At 40.5% G+C, this 20998-nt stretch overlaps 1 protein-coding gene across 3 annotated transcripts in view; it reads right to left on the reverse strand.

Moving 5' to 3' along the window:
- The window catches only part of KCNJ2 (potassium inwardly rectifying channel subfamily J member 2), a 336141-nt gene that overhangs the window by 177909 nt on the left and 137234 nt on the right, over nt 1-20998 (reverse strand). The window contains exon 1 of one of the 3 annotated variants that reach the window (XR_013961202.1): nt 2055-2133. The exons of the other annotated variants lie outside the window; for them this stretch is intronic. The gene's annotated coding sequence lies outside the window, so the exon portion shown is untranslated. Of the gene's footprint in view, nt 1-2054; nt 2134-20998 lie in introns of those variants that run through there. 3 annotated transcript variants of the gene reach the window in all.

Genomic DNA, 20998 nt, shown 5'->3' on the forward strand with positions numbered 1-20998 from the left:
GAAAAACTCCCCGGATGGCTCACCTGTCAGAATAGAATCCTGCAATATATTTAAGAGCAGGAGCAGTAATCCCTGAAGTTTTGGACTTTCAGATCTCGACTGAGATGGATATTGAATCTAAATTTCGATCACATAGAAAACAAGCTCTCAATAGAATGTCCGATTTAGCAAACTGCTTCAGGTGGCACCAACAATTGCAAGATGGTTGCCACAAAAATGCTGCCAGAAAGCAATGTCTAAAGAAAATCTGTTATTGTCTCCTTTCACTTAGAAAGTGTCTGTCTCTGAGTTATATTGCCCCCATCACCCACCCACTGCTTTTTAAATACACAGTAGGCAAGTAATAAGTTTGAGCCCATTATCTGCTAATATGTGAGTGCATCTTGTGTATACAAGACTTTGGACTCTGAGAGCATCTTCACATTTCTTAAGTTTAGAAGCTCTGAAAAACCAATGCATTTGCTTGTTATGTCTATGGACTGCTAACCGGCATCATTATACTACTCAGTGAAGTGTTCAAGTCCTGAAGATGCATAGATTTGAGCTACAAAAAAATCTTGAGAGCCCAGCTGGTGTCGTTCAGTGGGTTGGACATTAGATCGTGCACCAGGAAGTCACCAGTTCAATCCCCTGTCAGGGCACATGCCTGGTTTTGGGCTTGATCCCCAGTTAGGGGGCACTCGGGGGGCAGCCGATCCATGGTTCAATCTCATGGGTGCTTCTATCTCTCTCTCCCTCTCCCTTTCTCTCTCGGAAATCAATGAGAACGTATTTTAAAAATTAAAATCTTGAGAAACTATCATACCCTTCTAAGCCTGTTTCCTCATCCATGTGATGGGACAATGGATGGTACTAAAATCATGCCATGGCTGTGAGAATTAACTGGAATTATAAGTTTAGATAATTAATGACTGGTCTGTTGTAAGCATTGGATTGATCAGGATGATTGCAACTATTATTAGTCAACTAATAAACTCTAACATTACTAGATTATAGTTGGATCAAGCTTAGAGTGAAGTATCTCTTCACCCCAATCGTTTAAAAAATAATAACACAATAAAGCTGAATTTCCTTGATGTTAATCTATTGGACCAAGATAAATACTGAAAGCAGAAATAGCATACCGAACTTTCTATGAGGACGGCAAGCTATAATCGTTCAACGATTATGTGAAGTACACTTCCTGCTACCAGCCCTGGATTTTGATAGATGGGGCATGTGAAATTACAAGATATTGATTTAAGCAACACACACTCAATACAGTCTTCCTCTATCCCCGGGTCTAAATTACAGACTTTATAGATTTACGACTCCTGAATAACTCTGCTAGAAGTGGTGATTGATCTATTGATGTCTCACTGGAGTGAAGTACTTAGTTTTATGCAACAGCACAATGTTCCTGTGACTTGGATAAAATCATATACACACATATATTGCACCACAACTTTGTGTAACGCAAAGTTGGAAGACACGGCCAATGCAAATCAAAATTCCAAATAACCCCTCTGGACTGCAGCAGTGACATTTAAGAGAACAAATATAAAGTCTAAATTTCTGATTCAGAAATAATCACTGGACACATATAGGATGGCAGGAGTAAGTTTAAGTCAAATTTCCCCAACAGAAATCTAGGAAATACTAGAGTTTTATCCAAGATGATAATGCAGCCCTCCTCCCACCCAAACTACATATCATCATTTTCCCTCCTTCCTCCCAATTTCATACTAGAACATGTGCATCTACAGAAAGAAATGAATATTAATAGTAAGTAAATAACTAAGTAGTTGAAGCATGCCAAAACATAAGAAGCAAACAGAAAGCAAGTATCTATTTTGATTCCTCTATTCTCTATCTTCTCCTAATGCCATGGATCAGAAAATTCCCATACTCTACCCTTTTGGTAAAATGACATTATTTCGTTTTGAGTAAACAAGGCAAAACTCGGATACAATTTGGTGCAGAACTGCTTCTGACTCTGTCCTTAATATCCTTTCCTCTTGGCATCTGATTTCGCCCCTAAATTACACAACAAGGAGCACACACTTAACTCTCACCTTGGAAAGACTTGACCTAACGTTAAGGAAATCCTAGAGGAATCCACGGTCATTATCATTGGAGCTGCTGTTTCAGAGAGAACAAAAAAAAAAAAAAAAAAAAAGATCAGTATGTGTCTATACTGTTACAAAACTACGGGCATGTTTCCAAGACAGGGATGTGAGTGGCCACAATCGTGCCCACGACATACTCCCATTCTTGATCAAATAACTGCTGGGGAAACGCTATTTTTAATTGAACAAGTGATTCATGTGTCTAGAGTACAGAACGTGCATCCTGCAAATAACCAGCTGGTGGTTGCTCTCCAAGTGTGCTGGTGAGCATCGCTGTCAACCCTGAGTGTCCTAGTCCTGAGACGACACTGCATTGACTTAGCTGTTCTTAAAGCAAATTTCTAGACAACCATAATGATTTGCTGTTGGGAAAATTCCTTCTTTGGGACCTTATCATTTTAATCCTCTGAACGGCAATTTCTCAAGAAATAGATCATCTCACCAATGCAGCAACACTCTCACATTGGTTGGTTTCCAAGGAGATTGAAGAGAAGGTAGACTCGTTTTAAAATGAAGCTTTAGCTAAAAAGAATAGAAAATGATAGTGAGGAGGAAGTCGCCAATTAATTGCCTTCCCCACAGAGGCCCCTGTAGAAAGCGAGGCTGTCTGATTATATATTTTCAAAAGTCCTTTTATGATTGGACCAGGAATCTCCTCTTTGAAAAAAAAAAAAAACCCACACTGTTTCAAATGGGGTTCACCTGTTAGGAAGGAGGAATTCTAAATTGGACCAATAAGGAGTGAGATTAAGCTGCTACCAATTACACAGCGATGTATCCTCAGTTGTGTGTTCTTGAACCTGCCCAGCCATTGATCCTAGGGCAGAATGGTCTGAACCACACTCTCGGGGAAGACTCACAAAAAATAACTGAAGAATAAACCTTCTGCCCAGGCCAATTGGGTAAATGCCTTTGTGCTTTTCCATGACTTGCTTTGCCAGATGGAATACTTGGCACTCAAGACAGTAGCCTTGGATCAGCTTTTGGAGCAATGGGGTTTTTGAAAATGATTTACTTTTTCCCTCTCCAGACAGTTACCCTGGCACAGATGGCTTCTCTGAGGGATGAGCCCTAAGCTTTTCTCGTCCTAGTTCAGGAACGTAAAAATCTACCTGCTGTAATTTCTCTGCCTTTTTGTTGGTTTGGTTGGTTTTTGGTTTTTGGTTCCAAGAGACTATGTACAAAGTTTTGAATGAAGGGCACATTTTGGCCCCTTACATGTATAAACCCAAGACCTTCAGGTGACTCTGTGACTGCGATAAGCTGAAATAAGTCTTCCCCTTCCACCTCTGTCCTTCTATGAGATTCCATCAACAATGTTAAGGGTGGGGGAAACGAATAGAAAGAATAGAAGATTATAGCTGTCTTTCCCTAGAGTGAATAGGAAAGCTTAGATTGTGACCTTACTGATGAGTATCCCCAAATGGACTAAACCCCAATTAGGAACAGCATCCTAACACGGAATGAGAACTATGGTAAGAGAAATGCTTCTGTTAAAGCTCGGCTATGGGAACAATGCAGGCGACATCTCAGGGGGTACCTAGTTCCTGTAAAAATAAACCTGCCTTTGGAACAGAAACTTAACATTTCTACAGAAACAATGACATGCCATCAATGTAAATCTCTATACAATTCCTGAGACTTTGCCCCCATTTCACAGAAAGGCAAACTGAGAGTTATGAAGATAAAGTAACTTGCCCAAAAGTACTCCTTTGGTTTATGAGAGACCAAAGATTAACTACAGGTTTCTTTACTCCAGAGCTCTGCACGTTCGCATGACACACTCCCTCTATGTAAGTCATATGTGGGAACCAGCCATAGATGGTGCTTGGGTGGGGAGGAATGGTGGTAGCGATGCAGTCCCTGTTGTCATTAACAGATAGAATGTATAGATGATTCACCTGGCACAGGGCCCTCCCCCGGGGAGCTACACTAACAGAGAAGATGACAATGATCACAGCACAACGTGATGTCACCAAATGAAACTCAGCTGCACTGGAGCCCATCACAGCAAAACGGAGCACAAGGAACCGTCAAGTCACGTTTTACAGGTTTGGCAAGAGGGGGCAAGAAAGAGCGTGACAGTGAATTATGATTAATGATTTTACTTCTCTCTGTCACACTGCCAGAGTTCCAAATGACTCTACAAACATGGGATCTTTAAAGGAGTATAGAAGCATTAGTAATTCTCTGTATTTGTGCACTGTATATATAGGGTACCAATGCTTCAATTCAGAAAAGGTTCTACTAAAAAATGACTTTCTCGGAAAATGTGTGTGAGTGCTAGTGTGTGTACTGTCTTGCATCCATCACACAAACTAAAAATTGCGCTGGGAATCAGCACATCAGAGTTTCCACTCAACCTTGTGATTTCTGGCAAGTCACTGTTCTTTGTTGGTGGTCACTTTCCTCATGTGCTGGAGTGATGGCATCACACCTAAGTTTCCTCACTTGCAAACTGCAAGTGTACAGAACACAATGATAAGAAACGACGGAGTGGTAATGCACTTAGTACGGTCTCTGTGTTGTAATATCACATCCACAGCCACCACTACTTACTTTTATTATAAATCCGATAAGCTAGTTGGACCACATGCCTCCTGAGCTTCTTTGTCTAGCTGCCCTCATCTTTGTCTTCAGGTCATGGTCCCTTGGTCCATTTTCAAAAAAAAAAAAAATCTATATGTAGTTCTCTTACTGTATTCTTAGGAAGAAAGCTATATATCTTGTTTGTCATGATTACCCCACCACAGTGAATGAACAATGTATGCTTTCTGTTCATTTGTTGACCTAGACATTTGCAAAAATGAACTTGTGTAACATGCTAGTCACTGGAGTAAAAAATACCAAAAGGGACTTCTAAAAACACTTCCTATTACTACCTGTACTCAGCTAAAATGGCTTCTCTATGGTATATTCCCGTGACTGAGATATTCATTGTGCACCACATTATATTTCAGTTCTAATTCAGATGCTTTGCCTGCTCTTAACATTGCTTAATGTTGCTTGTCTTTTCCCCCAATTAGATTAAAAGCCCCAGAAAAGCAGTTCAGTACAATTCCATTCAACTAATAGGTATTGAATTCCTCCTTTGTAAAAGGGGTTAGAGCAAAGCACTAAATAAGAGAAAAAACCAAATACACTATCTTTGCTCACGGGGAGTTCAGCAGCCAGTCAAAAAAAGATAAAACTTTCACAATTAGCAGTGACAGAAGTCAAGCCTTCTGTCACTTATTTCCTCGTACAATAAGCCATGAATAATTATTGATAAGTAATAAATAATAAAATGAAATTTCAAGATACTGCAGCATAAATCCAGGGAGGGAGAATTTAATCATGGCTAGAGAGACCTGGGATATGCTTAAGAATCAGATAATTAGAGCTAAGGTTTGATGAGTCTGTAGGAAAAGAACCCAGATGGGAGAATTCATTATTCACAATGGGGAACAGAGGTCATATGCAAGACAATGGCATGCCCGTTATGGCTAAGTATAACGTTTATTGAGACCATAAGCCAAGGAATTAGAATCCTGAAGGATATGCTGACTGAGGACTTCATTCTGTGATTAGTGATTACTCCCTAGAAGTTTTTGGAAATAGAAGGGAGAGGATTCCCCATGGACCATGGACCAAAGACCTTTTGTGGTGGCTATGATATTCACTGATAAAACTATGTCAAAGGACACAGCTGACTTTCCATTTCCAGCCCTCATTTCAAACACATTTTATGTAGGGATAAAAATGATAGAACAGGTTAAATTCCCTTACGACTTGCCCCAAGGTCAACCTTAAACTTCTCATAAGATGGGAATGTGTTACTTTCACGAGGGATGATTCTCATTAAGAGTGAATCTTTCCCTGTCAGCAGGTGGGCAAACCAGGTGACAAAAGAGGTGATGATTCATCTCGTTTTGAACTCCCCCACTAGTGGATGGCAGCATTCACAAAAGAGAGAGGCAACTGGGTTGCCAACCCAGACATCTGCTACACTGACAGCTCTCGATTATTCCAAATATAGGACAGTGTGATCTGACAGCTATAAGTGGGGAAGAACTGGGGAAGGATTTCTGGGAGCACATGGCAGGATGAATGTGGTCACCTGGATGTGTGGCTTTGTGGAAGATTATGTTTCCATCCCGTCATTCAGACACCCATCCAACAAGTATTTAAGAATCTTCTGTACAAGATGTATTTTGTGAGACACTGTAGTGAATACGGGACAATTGTTATATAAATCTTACCCTCTGGAATTTTATAGCCTAATATTAAGAAAAAAACATATTTTTAGAAAGTGATATGCTTTCATTGGATGGATTCCTATTAACTTGATGTTTCCATCTTCAAGGCCTTACTTTGTCCACAAAACAGTCACAGCCCCACCCCCACCATTGTCTCTACCCTAATTGTCCATTTGGCCCCTGAGAGTGGAAAAATGAATTGACTTTTCCTATGCCTCTGAACAGATCAGGTTGGCCTGGGTTACAGCTGTGGTTTAATTTGTGAATATGCAATTGAAAATAAGACACTTATTGGATTACAGCCCTGGCCATGCAGCATTGGCCAAAAAAATAGGGGGGTCATATAGTAATTAGAGAAATGGTTGCAACTTCCAGAGGAGTGTCCTGGTTCTACCAAGTCAGGGATTTGCTGTGATTTGTTTTCAATATATCCCCAGCCTCTTTTCCGGATAAAGGGAACTTAATAGTCTTCTCAATTCTAAATTAGCTGAGAGTAATTCTATTCCTTCCTTCCTCCCTTCCCTCCCCTCCCCTCCCTCCCTCCCTCCCTCCCTCCCTCCCTCCCTCCCTCCCTTCCTTCCTTCCTTCCTTCCTTCCTTCCTCCCTCCCTTCCTTCCTTCCTTCCTTCCTTCCTTCCTTCCTTCCTTCCTTTCTTCCTTCCTTTTTCTTTCTTATTCTAGCTCTTCCTGTAGGGTGTTATTACACTCCAGTGCCTCCTCTGTGATGGCTTTGGGTAACTGCCCACCCCCATCACATCCTGAAATATCTGTCACTCTGAGTCCCGTCTGATGCTCTCAACCCTAAATAACAGGGCAGCAATAGCAAAGCCCTCACCGAGACTGGTCTTCTCACTCCAGACTTTGACCTATGAAATTATAGTCACAGAAAGCTGACAGAGCCACAAGGGCGGATCTCTCAAATCAGGTGAGTAGATCCTGAAGCCAAGGTTTACATATGTAGCATCTCTACCCTTGGAGGTCTTCAAAAGAGAATTTTAAGTATTTTTTCATTCTTTCTAGTCACTGAAAGGATTTCAAATGGCTTACAATAAAGATGCGGTAATACCTCAAAACAGGTACATCACCTGCTTTGTCCTGTTTAAGCAATGTATGTATTCTAACATGTATGTGTTTTAACTCATCACAAAGAGACTCAATACATCTTCTCTCTAACCTTTATGTTCATTGGAATCCAAGCAATATTCTGACAAGAACCATCACAGACAGAGACACCACCCAAAGTGGAGAGGGAATAATACAAAGTGTGTTTATGTTACTACCAGTGTTTATGAAACAACCAAGATGACTAAAGTATCATGCTCTCCACAAAGGATTGTTTCTAGACATCCAAGAGGAGTGGGTTTAAGGGCATCTTGGTGTTGCATCTGATTTTGTTTGTTTGTTTAACTAAAGTTTACTGGAAAGAAAGAGACGGAGGTTGCAAGGAAAGACAAAGGAAATAGACAGGAGAGGAAATTAATTTGAAGGTCAGATGACATATCCCAGTTACCCTGCCACTTATTTTAGCAGCTGATTCATGCTCCATACAGAGGGCTCTTCTCCACACCACAGTGAGACATGAGACTGGACGAGCTCCCCGAATTGGCAGGGACAGATAAGAGGATTAATCAACAGAAACCTATAAAGATCTACTGTCACGCACTGAACATAGCTCACCTCGGACAATTACTCTCGTCTCGTTTTTCCTTCCTTTTTCATATAAAGTATTGCTAGTTGAGATATCTGAACACACTTAAGAAGAAACACACTCATCTTATGAATGCTAATTTTTTAATATTAAAATTATTGGACACTGTCCCTGCTATATTTTGCTAAACTAGACAAATATGGAAGACATTTCATTCATCCCCTTTTGGTGATGCAATAAGCTCTGACAACAAAAGCAAATTAAATCACACATTTCCCAACATTACATCTACCTGGGCCTACCGAACACTGGGATTTGGGTGGGAATAGGATTGTTGGGGAAGAGGAGAGATTATTCTGGGCTCTTATAGATCTCACAAACTAGCATGTTTTAAAATATATTTTTAGTTATTATTAGAAAGAGGAAGGGAGAGGGACAGAGAGATAGAAACATAAATGATGAGAGAGAATCATTGATTGGCTGCCTCCTGCATACCCCACACTGGGGATCAAGCCCACAACCCGGGCATGTGCCCTGACCAGGAATCAAAGCAACCTCCTGGTTCATAGGTCAACACTCCAACACTGAGCCACACCAGCCGGGCCAAGCTAGTATTTTTTAAAGTAAATTGGAGGCAACTTATAATAAAAGTTCCAAATACTATAAAATCAAAATGGTTAAAATTTTGAAAAACAGACTATTTAGGGAATAATAAGGTGCTAAACTAACTTGTTTTGACCTGAATGCAACTGGAGATCATAGAGAACCGAGAAGACTGGAGACTGGAGACCAGTTCTTGTTTTAGAAGGATGAATACATTCTGAATTGATCCAAGGATCAAGTTTATTCCATTAAATAATTCACCAGGATTGCTGTAATTGCTATTATTATGAAGCCCTGTGTCTTCAACATCATTTGCAGAGACTGAAGAAAGAGGAATGTGGAGTGGGAAAAGTGGGAAATAGGACAAGCTAGCTAGAGTGAGAAGAGAATTTAGGACTCTCATATGCCAAACTTGATTTTTATGTTCAATTTAAGTCAAGCTGGGTTAGAGAAGCAGATGATAAATGAGTTGTTTTTCACTCTTTTCCAAAAGCTCTGTGTTTATGATGCTGCATACGTATGTGTCCTATTGCTTTGTTTTGGTCTGTTGTTTGGGTTTTTCCTTTATCCCCACCTCTGCACTAGGTAACCAATCACATGTCTTACTTCGCTTGGCTCCCCAGCGCTTAGCAACATGACAGTAGGTGTTCAATACCTGGGTTGGGGGGTACACTGGATCAAAGCTGGGTAATAGGCTCTGATTACTTCTGAGATGGATTTAGATATTTCAGGGTTTACATTTGCAAAAAATGCAACGATAACATGTTAAATCACAGTTACAAACAACAGTCCAATGAGAGCAGTTTGCTCCCATTTTATGGACTCATACATATTGAATGAGGATTTTTGTGGGGTGTTGAAGTACAATGTCACAACTGCCCATGTTAACTGGCAGCACAGTATTTTTATATGCATACTAGCTTTATCTTATCAAAACATTGTCACAGTGACCTCACTTGCCTTATTTAGCAACACTTCGACAGTTGCTATTTCACAAATCAAAAGAGAAAAACACTGCATGGCCCCTATCCCAGGCCCTCCCACATGTACTATTTCAAAGTCTTACAATAGCCTTGAGGAAGCTTTAATTTCTTTCTTTGTTTCTTTCTTTCTTTCTTTCTTTCTTTCTTTCTTTCTTTCTTTCTCTTTCTTTCTTTCTTCTTTTTTATTGTTGACACTATTACAGATGTCCCCATCCTCCCCTTTGCCCACCTCCAACTGCCCCTGCCCCCTTTCCCTCTGGCCATCACCACACTATTGTCTATGTCTGTGGGTTACACAGGTATGTCACATTGGAGAAACATACAAATATATGTTTCCTTGTATATGTGCTTAATATTTTTGGTGTATACCTAAAAAAGATGTGCATATTTTAAACTTGGTGACAAAATTAGTTTCCAGAATGTTGATGCCCGCCATACCCTCTTTATATTTTGCAGTGTAATGATTTTCCATTGCTCTACATGCTCCCCAATATTTGAAATTGTCAGGATTACATTTTTTCCAATCTGCTGGTTGGTTGTTTTAACTCGAGAATCCTCATGTGTTGTTACATTATGATGTGCCTAAGGCCCACCAGTGGCCAAGCCCTCCTCCTAACAGCAAGCCCCAGAATGCACCAGCGTGTGGCTTAGGGAATGCTGTGGGCACTGCAGCAGTAACAGGCTTTGGATGGGACTGTGAAGCGTGATCAACAGTCTCCTTCTCTCCTATCTCTTTGGAGCAGTGTTTCAGTCGGACCTCAGTGAGATCCCAGGAAATCTGTTGTTTTCACTGGAGGATGCTTGTGTATGGCCATCGCTCACATTTCCTCATCTGAGTTTATGAGAATGTTCAACACAACAAAGGCCAGAGTTCCTGTCCACAAAATAGATTATAATCTATCAGTGTGAGAAGGACAATGCAGCTGGTGCGGCCCAAGCTCGGGCCTTGCTCATAAACACTGTGTTGGCCCTAGAATACTTGGGACTGACAGCAAGGCCTGTTTATACAGCTTCTTCCAAAAATAAAATCGGAGGGAAAAGTCAGTACCGTCATAACGTCACCATTTCCCAAACTCAAAAACATAGTGATATTTTTGTTTTCGATTTGAGAAAGATCCCCATTGAGAAATAAGGTCCCAGATACAAAAGAAAGAAACTGGATCTTAATACAGTCAAACCTGTGAGCAACAGAAAGAAATAAGGTCTCTGTGGACAAAGAGAAGCTACAGAAAACATTTCCTTAGATTTATTTAACTCTGGATTCCCCCATTTCATAGACTACAGGTGCTTGAATATAAAAGCACATGAAGAAATCCAACATTAAATCTTAGTCCTCTTAACATGGACCTAACAAAACGTATCATTGACTTGGTTATAAGCACAGGCTTAAGAGACAGTGCCATTGAATCCAACCTATTGAGCTCATTAGTCCTACTTACTCATTGATCAATAAACTGACGTTCTCTCATGATGATTCTCTCAATACTAGAAAGAAATAAGTTCAGCCTTAAAAAAAAAAAAAGTCAATAGCTTTCAATGCCCCTAACCAAACTACTCTAGTTAGCTTTCTGTTTTTAATCTTACTCATTCTTAGTTTGATTTTTCATTATGCAAGAAATACATTTGCATTAGTTTTTAAAATACAGAAATAAAGAAAATAAAACACACCCAAAATATTTTACTATACCCAATCCCATTGTCTTCCACAGAAGGCAATCACTATTTTTAGTGTGGCTTGGGTCTTTTCAATCTGCTTTCTGTACATTTATTTAGAAGTCCAGCACATGGTTTGTATTTTTTTAAATTGATTTCAGGGAGGAAGGAAGAGGGAGAGAGAGATAGAAACATCAATGATGAGAGAGAATCATTGATCGGCTGCCTCCTAGCTCCATCCCTGGTTTACCCCCAACTGCTCCCCATTATCCAGCAACAAATGGTAGTAGCATCAAGAACAGAATGGGCTTTCCAGAATCCTACTTCAGAGCAACTGCCCCTGTCCATTCTGATTGGTTGACACGCATGACCATTATAATTTAGAATAGGATTCCTATACATAACCACCTGGCCTTAGATGTGCCTGCAGACAACTGGATCATGTTCTCCCTCAAGGTCCCTTTCACCTCCATCCCATTATCTTGAGTTACTCAGGAGGGGATTTATAAGTCTGAATTACCATCAGGAGATGGATTCAAGCCAGATAACTTGTTTAAAAAAAATAATGACCCAGTGATCCCAATTCTAGGAATATACCCTAAGAAACGCAAAACACCCATCAGAAAGAATATATGCACTCCTATGTTCATAGCAGCACAGTTTACAATAGCAAAAACCTGGAAACAGCCCCAGTGCCCATCAATAGGTGAGTGGATAAAAAAACTGTGGTACATTCACACCACAGAATACTATGCAGCAGTAAAAAAGAAGGATTTCTTACCCTTTGTGACAGCATGGAGGGACCTGCAGATTATTATCCTAAGTGAAATAAGTCAGTCAGAGAAAGACAGGTATCATATGAGCTCACTCATATGTGGAATCTAATGAAGAAAATAAACTGATGAAAAAAATTGATCAGGAGACATAGAAACATGAAACAGTTTGCTGAATCTCAGAAGGAATGTGGGTGTTGGTGGGTGTGTGGGAAGACAATAACCAGAGAACTTATATGTATATACACATAACTCAAGGACACAGACATTAGTGTGGTGAAGGCCTGGGGCAGGGGGCGGGGACGAGCCAGAAGGGATCAATGGGTAAAAAGGAGACATCTTAATACCTTCAACAATAAAGATAAATTAAGAGAAAAAAAACCAAGTCATCATTTTGTGTTTTATTTTTTTCATTTCTATCAGCATGCCTAAAGAACAGTCAATATATGGATGCTAATTTATCTGAATCCTAAACTTCACCATAATAGAGTCATACATGAGTGATCTATGTAGCTTGCAAGATTCCACTCTGTCTTAAATGCTGAACTACTGCGATTGTAATTTGAAATGTATGGTAAATACTCAAGCTGATCCATAAAGGTAACTGAAACAATGCCAGCAAGCATGGCTGAGCATCTTAACACGCACAGTAGGTACCAAATGCCACAAGATTAGCCTTCCCAATTTTTATTTTAATCAAGTAATAAGAGAAAAGGGGAAAGTAGCATTGACCTCTGGGTTTCCGAATAAATGTTCAACTAACAACAATTTCCCCCATATGCCCCATCCCTTACGTAGGTTATGAGGAAGACGAGAATGGTTTCAATAGGAGCATGACCAGAAGCAGCCAGTATACTCCCATAGGGGTTAATTTGTTCATCTGTCTTTCCTCCAAGGCCAGGATTCTTTTCTGTAACTCAGAAAAGATAAATATTCCCAAAGAGATTGTGGAGGAGAAAGGCAAGTTGGTGCAATGGAGCAAACATTTTAACCATCTTGCAGCAAGGTCTTCTGGGGACGTCAAAAAATATATATATGCATGCCTATAAGCATAACCAATGAACACAGACACCAGGAAGGTGAGGGCATGAGTCGGGGGGGGGGGGGGGGCAATGGGGGGGTATAGATACATATGTAATACCTTAATCAATAAAGAAAAAAAATAAACAATATATATATATCTTTATGTGTTCATACAAACACATAGTGTAGGATCAGGATACATGTATGTTTTCTGAGGTTAGGAAAAACCAGTGGGAACAAATGCCTGAGAACTGACGTTTTGGGCTAACTTGCTATCTTTCTCATACAGAAGAGAGCAACCGTGGCAAATTTAAATGTATTCCTGTTCCCACATCACTATTTATTTACACTAAATTTCATATTGCTCTTATAATACCATTTCTAATGGGTCATTTATATCACATTTGGCTCATGCGTTTACACACCTACCCTCTCTCTTTTACAAGAAGAGCCATTAAAGAAACGCAATTATCAAAGACCAAAGTGCATGGAAGTGAGTCATGTGAATGTCTGCTGTGCTCTCGCCAGGAGTGAGGACTTTCCCTTCCCTTCCCTGGCATGGCTGTCAGCACTTCCAGCTTTTGGTTTCTCTGTATTTCTTCTCAGTGTGGTAGAAACTCATATCTTCTGCTGTCTTAGCTGCTTAGTGGCCCCTTCTGTGATATCAGACCGTCACATGCACAGAAAACTTTAACTCGGTCGCAGTCTAACCTCCTGCTGACAGTACGTGGTCCAGGATTGTTTCAAGTGAATATGTGATTAACAAACTCCCAGTTGTTATAGTTCTTCTCTTTAAGCTTGAACTCAAATCATACACTAATGGGGGTGACCTTGGAAAGATATATGAACTAGTTCTTCATCTGGAACAACACAGCATAACTAGTTTTCAGACTTAATGTTAGGATTAAATGAGGTTTTTTTTAGGCATAGAATCTAGCATAATGCCAAGTACATGGTAATACTTAATAATAGTACCTAGTACTATTTTTCTTTTCCTAAAACAACAATAAAGAGTGAAATTCCATTGCTCATTTAAAACCTTTAAAAAGAGGCAGAGAGCCCTAACCGGTTTGGCTCAGTGGATAGAGTGTTGGCCTGCGGACTGAAGGGTCCCAGGTTCAATTCCAGTCAAGGGCATGTACCTTGGTTGCGGGCACATCCCCAATGGGGGGTGTGCAGGAGGCAGCTGATCGATGTTTCTCTCTCATTGATGTTTCTAACTCTCTATCTCTCTCCCTTCCTCTCTGTAAAAAATCAATAAAATATATATATAAATAAAATAAAATAAAAAGAGGCAGAGAATTCAAATGTCAAGTTAAGAAATCATGTAGATATCAACTCTTACATTTTTTAGATGAGAAAATTGAGGTTCTAGACAACATGAATAGTGATGCTGATTTCTGTAATCTTTCAGCTACAACACAGCAAAATGATCCACTATGTTCTAACCACCATGGGGATCTCTAAGAAATGTTACAGCCGGGCCAGCCAGTGTGGCTCAGTGGTTGATCAGCAACTTATGAAACAGGAGGTCACAGATGGATTTCTGGTCAGGGCACATGCCCGGGTTTCGGGCTCCATCCTCAGTAGGGAGTGTGCAGGAGGCAGCCGATCAAAGATTCTCTTTCATCATTGATGTTTCTATCTCTCTCTCCCTCTTCCTTCCTCTCTGAAATCAATAAAAATATATTTTAAAAAAAGAAATGTTCATTCCAAATAGATATCCTAGGCTGATTATGAAACTTCAATGTCATGTCTTCTCATAGCTACCCAGCCCTGGCCAGTAAGAACTAAAATCAAGCTCATTTTAATTTTAGCTAGAACAAGCAATATTTTGATAAAAAACAAATCAAAATTTATAGAAAAAATACAAATCTAAGATTTTTTTAAAAATTTAAATATGGGGAAGTTTTCTTTTCACTGAGAAATCTATATAAGTCAATGTTGGAATCTCAAATTTTTTCTGAACTCATTCAAAGTCTACTAGTTACTATAGGCCTTAGTTATCAGCAGCAAGAAAAGCTGTTTTTTTTAGAACACACAACTAACTCACATATACTCATGCATACTCACACACACATATATCTATCATACACACACACATACACACAGTCATACTATTATACACAGGTATTAGACGTTGATTTTCCTAGAACCAAATCTATGGTCCATGTCTTGCATGAATATAAAATGTTTTGGTGTCTATTTTGAGATGAGTTAATATTACCTTTGGCCTCATCTTCACACTTGATTTTTTTTTTATTTGATTCTCCCTGAAATTTATTGATTTTCTTTTTTGTTATGCATAACTTTGTAAACTCCTTAATGAAGACCCATAGTGAAAATGAAGTTTGAGAGTACACAATCAGTGAGACAGCATTTAACTCTTGCTGTTCGGGAAAGACCACTTAATCAGGAGTCACATGTAGAACAAGAGAACTGCCCGTCTTCACTAATTTAAGGTAGGGGTGTCTGATGTATGGCACTCTCCCTTCCATCCACCCATTTGCTAGGTGAATCCCTTCCTTTGTGGAACAAATTGTCTTCAAAGTTAGTTATAACCCATAGAACGTAAATATGGTTGCAAATATAATGAAACAGTTTAATTATGGAGAAAATCCTATGTTTGAGGTAGAGTATGAGTATATTTGACTAAGTTTTTTAGATGTGGGTGGCCTGGCTGGAGTTCACCTACCTCTGTCCTTAGGGGATAGGGCTACACCTGTCAAGACTCACCATATCACCCTTTCTTTCTGGAGCAGCTGAGATGATACCTGTTTCTTTCCATTGATGCTGTAGCTAAAGAGCCCTGGTCTTGGGATTACCATCCCTCTGATAATAGGACAAATCAAGGCCCCACTTCTAGGGGATCGGTGGGCTTGCAGAACATGTCCACCCTCCTTGCCCACTACCAGCACATGCCTATCAGCCTTGAAGGAGGAGACAAAGAGGCCTCACTCCCTCTGAACACACACACACCTCTTTCCCGGGTTAATAGAAAAGGAAGGCAGCATGAACTCCATCATTTGTTTTATTTCTATAACAGGAGTCTACACTGAGTGGCCAGATTATTATGATCTCTGAACGCATAATAATCTGGCCACACAGTGTATATCCTATATAATAAAAGGCTATTATGCAAATTGTCCCCTCGATCAGGAGTTCGACCAGCAGGCAGGCCGGCCAACCACCCATGTTCCCTCCCCCTTGGCCAGGCTGGCTGGACCCCACCCATGCACAAATTCATGCACCGGGCCTCTAATATATATATACACACACACACACTGAGTGGCCAGATTATTATGCATTCAGAGATCATAATAATAATCTGGCCACTCAGTGTATTGTCTCTGTATAAAGGCCCCTTCATGAAGAATAAATTGATCCACTTTGGGAATCTGAAAAAACCAGTAGTCTTTCATCCAGTTAGCACATCCACTCACTGGTGCAACAAACTGTATCCAATTGCCAGGATAGTCTAGATCCGTGGTCGGCAAACTGCGGCTCGTGAGCCACATGCAGCTCTTTGGCCCCTTGAGTGTGGCTCTTCCACAAAATACCACGGCCTGGGCGAGTCTATTTTGAAGAAGTGGTGTTAGAAGAAGTTTAAGTTTAAAAAATTTGTCTCTCAAAAGAAATTTCAATCGTTGTACTGTTGACATTTGGCTCTGTGACTAATGAGTTTGCCGACCACTGATCTAGATTGTTGTTTCCAAGATTAGTGATCCTCTAGCTAAGCTCTCTGAAGTTCCTCCCAGGTCTATTTAAGTGCCTGTAATTTTACCCCCTGTATCCTCCTTCTAAGCCAAGACTTTGGCTCGTAGATGAAGACAAAAATAATTGTCTATAAAGAGTATGCCACAGGCAACTCTCACGTCTCAGGAAGGACAAGGGTTCCTTCCACTTGAAGCTAATGCCCTTCGTTAATGTCTCCCTATACATTCACTGTCTAAAATTACAGTGGGAGGGATTTAAAATAAACCTTGGGAAGAACTACCTGATTCTGCTTATTTCTCACTGAGAGTCTGGGCTGTTTGAGAGTTGCCCACTATCTCTTCAAAGATGGCTTGAGCACAGGTCTACATGGAATCAAAGAAATGAAATGACGGTCTCTAGAGAGTTCTTCCATCTCTGTAATCTATTTTCTCTAATATTAGTATTTATTTTTTCCCTTACCGTTAAAAAATAAAACATTGCTATGGGTTAACTTAATTATAATTGCTATGTGGAAGACTGTGCAAAGGTATGCTGTAAGAGACTGTCTTCTGAGTCCATTATGGCTATTTTAAATCTGTGGCTCTTTGAGAGGGGAATTCAAGACTTGTGTCTCTGATTGGGTGGGCGCCTGGAGGCGAAGACAACATAAGAGATTCTTCACAAAAGAGCAAGAAGCATCCTATTAATAAACTCTCAGAAAGCACTGACAGAGCGAGCCTTAGGCATGTTAAACCAGGAGGAGAGCTCTGGGGGTGGGTTGTTCTAGAAGTAAAAGGGAAACAGTTCCATGCTTGCAACTGGAAGGAGCCTTGAGACCAGACAGATCTTCTATTCAAGGTCCTTTATTAAGAGCTACCTCATTCTTCTTCTGACTGCCCCCCCAACCCCCGATTTCCTTTTTCTTACAAAAGGCAAAGCCTAAAGCTAAAGAAGTGACATGAGAATCAGAAAGAAACACGAAAGCATATACATCATCAATGCAATGTTTGCTAAGAAGTGATGTTTTTCCAGGTTTCACCCATCTTTGCATGCGTATCAGCACAAGTTTCTAAAAGGCAGCAGTGACCTGCCCAGCTTTGGCATTGCCCATTCAAGGCTGTGTCATCTCAGGCCACCCATACTCATCTCTGGTCCAGTCCGGTTAACTGGCTGGCATGGTGGAACCAGTGGGAGAAAAGCAAAACTGAGAACTTACATTCCGGGCCACAAGAGGTACAGCCAGTCTGAGTGATCTGCTCATACAGGTCTATCACTTCATTCCGAAACCCCATGTTAACCCTAAGGGAACTAGAGAATTCTCTGTACCTCCGGGAACTATAATAAAATGGAAATCAGTCCCTACCCTGGCAGCTTGATCATAATGATACAGATTTTACATAACAGCTAATCTTTCCCTTCAGTTTCAAGAATGACTAAGTAAAACCATAGCCCCATCCTTTTTTGGAGTGCAATATCTATGCATATGTGTTCGATATGGATGCCGTCTACTCCCGGATCCCTCCCTTCTTTATTCCCTTTCTTCGTTCTTGAATCTCCCAGCCCCTCTTATTCCCCTCCTGCTAATTTTTAAAATAAATATGAGTTAATTGAATTACAATTTTAAAATATTAGGATCATCAGAAGTCACTGGGATTGCCATACACCACCCCTGGAAATTCATAGTTTTGAGCAGGAGTCAGGCAAAATCAGATTTACCTGCTATTTTCCCATGACTCATGAGCAAAGACTGTTTTCACATTTTTTTAAATGAAGAAGAGGACTATTTCCTACATATTACAGAATATCGAAGTACATGAAGTTTACTGAACACTGTCCTGTGCACTTCTTTATGGATTGTCCCTGGCTGCAAAGTTGAGCAGTTGCAACAAAGACCTCAAAACCTAAACTAACTCTTATCTCACCCTTTACAGAACAGGTTTGCAGGCCACCACCTTTGGGTTTCACCTTTCTTTAACCTAAGTCCGCTAGCTCTCAAAAACAAGGGAGTTAAGAATCTGCGGGAGTCATGCAGTTTAAAGTCACTTCAGCTGCAGAATTCTCTCATATTTCTCAGGTGTCCAGGGAGACAAGCTGAGCTTTGGCTTCAGAAATGTATTGGGTCAAAGGAGATATAGGGAGCTGAGGGCATATTTTACCATCTGCAGACAGCTGGGAGTTAGATAGAAAGAGGATAATGTGGCTATTCTGAGGTCAGAATGGATTTGCTCTGAAAATCTGAGTAAAGCCTTCCTCCGTTGAAGGCACTAACAGTAGGAACACGCATCTCTCTCCTTGCAGGGGTCCTCAAACGTTTTAAACAGGGGGCCAGTTCACTGTCCCTCAGACCTTTGGAGGGCAGGACTATAGTTTAAAAAAAACAACTATGAACAAATTCCTATGCGCACTGCAGGCCTGGGATGAGTCGGCTGCTAAGCAGGACAGGCAGCGGCACCTGGCGGGCCGGATAAATATCCTCGGCGGGCCGCATGTGGCCCGCGGGCCGTAGTTTGAGGACCCCTGCATGGCATAGGTGTTCTCCTGAAAAAAAAAGTGCTACTTGAAATCATTGTCTTTGGTGAGTTGAATAATAACTTTCACACAGGGGAGACTCTATACATTGAATTTCCCTCTGTTTTCTTATTGTATACAGCACTAGTTATCTCAAGATGCTTTACAAACAATCACAAACTTAGCCACAAAAACAACACACATTTACAATGCCACTGTTTCTCTGGGTCACAGTTCATGCATAGCTTAGTTCGGTCCTCTGCCCGAGGATCTCAAAAAGCTGCACCTAAAGAGTTGGCTGGGGGCTTGGCCAGTGTGGCTCAGTGGTTGTGTTGGCCTATGAACCAGGAGGTCACCGTTCGATTCCCGGTCAGGGCACATGCCCGGGTTGCAGGCTCCATCCCCAGTGTGGGGTGTGCTAGAGGCAGCTGATCAAAGATTCTCTCTTATCGTTAAGGTTTCTATCTCTCCCTCCCTCTCCCTTCCACTCTGAAATCAATAAAAATATATATTTAAAAAAAGCGTGGGGATCATTGGAGGCTGGCCATCTTAGGAACTGTCCACAACACAAATTCTTGTTTGTTTCTGCAGGTTGCCCAGAATGTCCTCCGTGAAAGGAATATAAATGTGAAATTACAAGAGGAGGCCCACAGAGAACTACTAATTTCCATCTCCCCTTTGGCTGATAAAAATTGGTCCTCTGCTATACTCAACAATTAGACATACAATACTTTTCTTCCAGGGTTTTCGTGTGCCTGGCTGATTCTAATCTCTCCTCCTTGGTTCTCTCCTCACTCCATTGTGCGTCCATCTGTCCTGATTGACACACGGCAGTTGAAACATCTGGTTCCCTCACTCTATTCTGAGCTCCCTGAGGTGCGACTTCCATCTGATCACTGCAACCCCACCTGGTGCAAAAGTCTCTCGATAAATGTTTGCTGAATATGTAAATGAATGAACAAATAAATGACTCAAAAAACTTTCCACGTGCCTTTTCCTCTTTGAGCCAACCCTTACAATACCTTAGCATGGTATAAATTATAATGTCTTCATAGATTTTATTTTCATATAAATTCTTCATATAAATTCACCCCAAATATTACACACTTAAAAATCTAGACTTACAGTTTTCTCAGGGCCAGAATTTAAAAACAGTATTTTTTATTGGAATTCCTTTTTTTTTTTTTCTCTGCAACTTGATTTTTGACCTTGTCTTTATAATGTTGATCAACTGACCTTGATTTCCAGGTCTATGTATGTCACACTTGATGTTTCCCTCGTAGTGTGGTATGAGGAAGTAGCGAAGGGCCGCAGGGCATGTGGCCAAAGAGCCCTTTGATGGAGGTGGGGGGTGAAGACCATGGGAGCACTTGTGTGTTTTTTATACTTAGAATCCAGAATGTTCTGAAATACACTAAAAATAAATTTATTTTAGCAGCTCCTTTGCTAGGGTAAGGAATGCTGATTTTTTATTTTTTTTTTTAAGAATTTGGGAGAGAATGTTTTGGTGAACTTGTATACCGTACCATAAATATTTTTGCTAAAATTATAGAATTGTCTGTTTCCTTTCAAATTGCATCAGGATCCAGGCAAGAGCGATGAGTTTTTAATGTGGAAATTTCATGCACATGTTTCGGCTTCTTCCTTTTCTTCTTCAACTTTGCCAAGTCTCGTTTTATGTTTAGTAAAGATTGATTTATTGGTGCCTTTTTGGCTTAACTGATGTATTATGCAACGCCTCACCAAATTCAGGGACGCAACCATCA

This window comes from Plecotus auritus, assembly GCF_963455305.1.
Source record: "Plecotus auritus genome assembly, chromosome: 7".
NCBI lineage: Eukaryota > Metazoa > Chordata > Mammalia > Chiroptera > Vespertilionidae > Plecotus > Plecotus auritus.